This window comes from Dasypus novemcinctus, chromosome 16 (genome assembly GCF_030445035.2).
Source record: "Dasypus novemcinctus isolate mDasNov1 chromosome 16, mDasNov1.1.hap2, whole genome shotgun sequence".
Classification (NCBI taxonomy): domain Eukaryota; kingdom Metazoa; phylum Chordata; class Mammalia; order Cingulata; family Dasypodidae; genus Dasypus; species Dasypus novemcinctus.
In genome coordinates, this window is record NC_080688.1 from 20904040 (window position 1) to 20909384 (window position 5345).

Consider the following 5345-nt stretch of genomic DNA (forward strand, 5'->3'; position numbering starts at 1 on the left):
GCCATCTCTGGTCTTTGTTGCAATCCTAGATACACCCCCAGGAAATGTGGAAGCAGAGAGATTCAATGATTGCATATGGAAGGCCAGGACTCAATAATATTCTTGGGAGGGAAAATTTATTAATGACTGTTTAGTTTCGGGAACTCCTGTTCAAAAACCTGAATAAGATCTTTGGGTTTCTTTTATGCAGAAGAGGTAGGAGTTGGGAGTCAAACAGTGGTGTTTATATGCAAAAGGACTTTTTGCTAGTTTTGTAGAGTTTCAAGTGTTTTTTCTGAGTATCAGATAGGGTTTGAATTAACACATACTCTCTTGGTAAACTTGAAATAACACATGCCCCCACACATATCTTCCACATTCCAGTTAAGCTTGAATTAATATATTTAGTTTGCATCCTCCCTGAATATTCTAAGTCTATAGAGCTTGTATCACTTAATTGGCTTTCTGGGGACTGGAATAGTTGGTATGGTTACAAAAGGCGGGGCTGCAGTTCTTGTTGTTTGGCACACACTGCCCAGGTTATTTATGAAGAAACACGACCCCACACACACAGCTTATATCGCTATCTTAATCTTGCTACTTTACTTCCTACTATTTCTGACAAAAATCTCATGACAGCAAAGATCTAACTGACAGCAAAGATCTAATTAACAATTGTTAATACCTTGAATAAATTTACACAAAATCCCAATTGATAATGCAGATGTTATCTAGTATACAGTGATTGTTAGGTTAATGTGTCACCTTAGCCAGGTAATAGTACTTAGTTGTTTGGTCAAGCGAGCACTGAGGTCATTGTAATAAAAGGCATCTCATGAACTTTAAGTCATTTAAAATCATTGATTTTATTCCATGTATGGTTGATTAAAACTGCAATCAACTGAGGAGACTGCCATCAGAAATGAGAGACATCTCAGTCAATCAGTTAAAGGCCTTAAAAGGAGAAATCATTTCAGCATTCAGAGAGAGAATCTCCTTCTCTACTTCAGGCAGCCAGAGTTTCCTGGGGAACTCAATGTGGACCTTTATCAGAGTACCTGGCTTGAAGTCTTTCAAAAGGAATTTGGACTTGTGCATTCCCATGGTATTATTAGACAATTTAATAAAATCTCACACTATTTACAAATATCTCCTGTAAGTTCTGTTTCCCTAGAGAACATAATGAATATAGGGATACATTTTACCATAAAGATAATTCAGTTATCTATCATTTTGGATATCTTAATGCCTCAAACCATGAAATAAAAGAAACAAATTCCTTATATAACATCATGTCACCCCAGCAAATTGGGGTTTTTGTCCTCACAAGAACATGTATACTTGGAGAAGGTAAAAGCAAATATATACACTGATAGTTGATATGCCTTGTGGTTTATTCATGATTTGGTGATGTTATGGAAAAAATAATTTTTAATTTAACCTCCTTTGGTAAAAAGAGCTCTTATGATATGGAATTGCTAAGAGGTATACGGTTTCCAAAAGCTTAGGCTATAGTTAAAATTACTTGAAAATATGAAGGAAAACACTGACAACCACATATTAGAGACAGCCACAAAAGCAGTGACAAGTTCTAATCTGTTGGGTTTTTTTTCTTTATAAGTCATTTTAAATGACTTTTCACAAATAACTCTATTGGGAACATAAAAAAGAAATTTTCTCTTGAAGTTCAACAAAATTATCCTCCTCAGAAGATTAAAAAAAAAAGGAAGATGTTAGCTGCTTTTGTAAGTCTGCAATTAAGTCATTGTTTAGCTCTAATGATAAGGAAGTACTATCTACTTCCTCCAAGAAACAGTTTTGAAAGTTATTCGTAATATGACTCAATGAAATACTGATAAAATGGTAAGATGAGGAAAGCAATATTTCTTGAAACCATCCCTTAAATAGCTATGAGAATATATCACAATTGTTTAATTTGTTCCAGTCATAATTGAGGAAAATCTTCCCTTAGCTTCTAAGAACATTTTCCCTTGACATCTATATGTTGTAATATTGAGTTACTAGATTTCATTAATTTATGCTATCCCTAGAATATAAATGTCTTAATAATAATTTGTATGTATTCCAACTTAGCTGAAGCCTTTCCCTGCAGACAAGCTACTGCTGTAACTGTTACAAAGCATTATTAGAAAAAATATATATATCCAATGTAGCAATTCCCTTGGAAATTCACAGTGACTGAGGAACCCATTTTACAGGACAAATTACAAAAACATAAGCAAAATATAGCCTGTTTTGCAACATTTTATTGTACCTATCACCCACAATTCTTAGGCTTATTAGAAATACAAATGGTATAATTAAAACACAATTAATGAACTTCCAGGAAGGATGGCAGAGTAAGAAGTAAATACAGCTGTTTTGGGTAATTATAAATGTTAGTATTATTGTATTCTATTTTTTGTTTGTAACTCAAGTTCTTACTTCCTACAGGTGCTAAAATGAAAATGCAAAAAAGTTATGATAAGGAAGACGCTGTGGCTCAATCATTTGGGCTCCTATCTACCATTTGGGAGGCTCTGGGTTTGTGTCCCAATCTTGCTGAAACTCTTCCAAAAAAATCAAAGCAGAAAGAACATTGCCTAACTCATTCTATGATGCCAACATTACCCTAGTACCAAAGCCAAACAAAGACATCACAAGAAAGGAAAATTACAGACCAATTTCTCTAATGAACCTAGAGGCAAAAATCCTCAAAAAAATACTTGCTAACCGTATTCAACAGCACATTAAATGAATTATACACCATAACCAAGTGGGATTCATTCCTGGTGTGTAAGGATGGTTCAACATAAGAAAATCAATGTAATGCACCATATAAATAGATTGAAGGAAAAAAACCACATGATTATATCTATAGATGCAGAAAAAGCATTTGACAAAATACAACACACTTTCTTGATAAAATATTGGAATAGAAGGAAACTTTATGTACATGACAAAGGGGATATATGAAAAACCCACAGCTAACATCATTTACAATGGTGAAATCCTAAAATCTTTCCCTCTAAGATCAGGAACAAGACCTCTTCTAGTTAATATTGTCTTAGAAGCACTTGCTCGAGCACTGAGGCAAGAACCAGATATAAAAGGCATTCAGATGGAAAGGAAGAAGTCAAAATTTTATTATTTGCAGATGACATGATCCTATACATAGAAAAACCCTGAGAAGTCTACAAGAAAGCTTCTAGAATTCATAAACGAGTTTAGTAAAGTCGCAGGTTATAATATCAATGCACAGTTACTGGACACTGTATGTCCTCCCATGATCCACTGGGTGGACTGTGGGAGAGTGTGGGATATGGTTTGGACCATTGACCATGAGATGCAGTGGTACTCAGAGATGTATTCACCAAGTGCAATGACTATCTCATGGTGATGGAGGAGGTTGTTGTTATGGGGGGATTAGTGGGGTGAGGGGGTGGGGGGTATATTGGGACCTCATTTTTTTTAATGTAACATTAAAAAAATAAAAAAGGACAAAAAAAATCATCAAGGCAGAAAAGCCACAGAAGTTCTTGAAATTCAGAGGTCACCAATTTGGGAGGGAAGTCATCTGGAGTAATTGATCTGTGAAATGTCAGAGAGTGGGCAGAATCAGCCACAGGAATGGGATGATGGAACAAGAGAACACAGGGCAAGGAAAGATGCCCAAAGACCATGTGTGGATTCATGCATATGGTAAGGGAGGAGAAGAATTGCCCATCCCAAAAGGCTGAAAAGTGTAGCCATTGAAGAAGGGGTCCTGAGAGGCAAGGCTTTGTCAATGCTGCAGAGGCTCAGAGTGACTCAGTAAAGTGAATTGTTGCTGTGGCAGCAGACGTTGGAAGGAGCCTCTCTGGCCAGGTCAGCAGATTGCAGTGGATGGAAGGGACAGAGGGAGAAGGAACAGACAGTCCTCTGCAAGGCATTTTCTGCTTAACCTTGCTGTATAGGGAGAAGTTAGCTGGCCTGTTGAACAAAATCTGGAGGACAAATATTTTCAATGTGGGAAATGAAAGGAAAAGTCAATGAAGGATCTGAGGTTTTCTGAAAAGAATTAAAGGAGATGGTAGTTGAAATCAGTGGGCCTCATCAATAAAACTCTTTCCCTTTCTGAAATCAAGGTGGGTTCTAAGATTGTCACACCGGGAAACCTAACTCTGGCCTGAGTGTAATGTCACCTCTACAGAGAACTGCAGATTTCCAGAGGGACCAGTCAACATCGATGCCCAAATGGACCCGGCCAGGCAACCATGCCCAACTGGACACTGGTCATGGAGTTGTGCTCCAGGATTTCTCAGAGTACCCAGAGCTACGGCTATCCCTGTTTGGCTCCTTCTTCTTCCTCCTCACAGTGGCACTCATGGGAAACATTCTGATCATTGCCATCATCATCTGCAGCTCAAGCCTCTGCAGCCCCATGTACATTTTCTGGTTCAACCTGGCTACCATGGACATCACCTGAACCTCTTCTTTGCTGCCCAAGGTGCTAATGGGTCTGACCTCAGAAGAAAATACCATTTCTTTCCAGGGGTGCATGGCCCAGGTCTTCCTTGTCTGGTCTCTGTCTTCTGAGTTACTGCTGCTCACACATGGCCTATGACCACTATGTGGCCATCTGCCAGCCCCTGCATTACAAAATGTTGATGAGCCCATGTGTGTGGGGGGCACTGGCCACAGCAATCTGGGCTATCTGTGCCCTTAATTCTTCCATCCACACTGGTCTGATGGTGCAGCTGTCCTTCTGTGACTCCAATGTCATCACTCACTTCTGTAAGCTCCCCCCATTATCACTTCTCTCTTCCAGTCCAACCTACTTGAACAGCATCATGACTATCTTGGCTGATGCCTTCAATGGATTCATCAATTTCATGCTTGCCCTTGTGTCCTATAGCTGTATCATTTCCAGCATCTTATGCATCCACTCAGCTGAGAGAAAGTAGCGGCCCTTCTCCACCTGTTCCTCCCACCTTATTGTGACCTCAGTCTATTACTAAGCTGTGTTTTGTGCCTACATCAGCCCAGCTGCCAATTACAACCCTAAGAGAAGCAAAGTGGCTAGAGTACTGTACACAACATTAAATCCCACCCTGAACCTGCTCACCTATACACTGAGGAACAAAGATGTCAAGGCAGCCCTGGGGAAAGTCTTCCCCTTTTGAAGAAATTAAATGTCATTCTTCCAGCATGTGCTATCTCCTGCTTTTTCTAAGATGACTGTGTTTATAGATGGCACACCTAGATAGCACAGTTACAGCAAAATTATCCTCAGATGTGGGTGCTGGCCATGTTGTTGTGACTTTGCTAGGCTGGTTGGTTTGCTGAAACTGCAAGGACCTTGTGCTCTAGCCTCAGCACAATGT

General features: G+C 39.1%; 1 pseudogene; it reads left to right on the plus strand.

The window, feature by feature from the left end:
• The first annotated feature begins 4156 nt into the window (after positions 1 to 4156).
• LOC101437828 (olfactory receptor 13A1-like) lies at positions 4157 to 5144 on the plus strand (annotated as a pseudogene).
• The last annotated feature ends 201 nt before the right edge of the window (positions 5145 to 5345 follow it).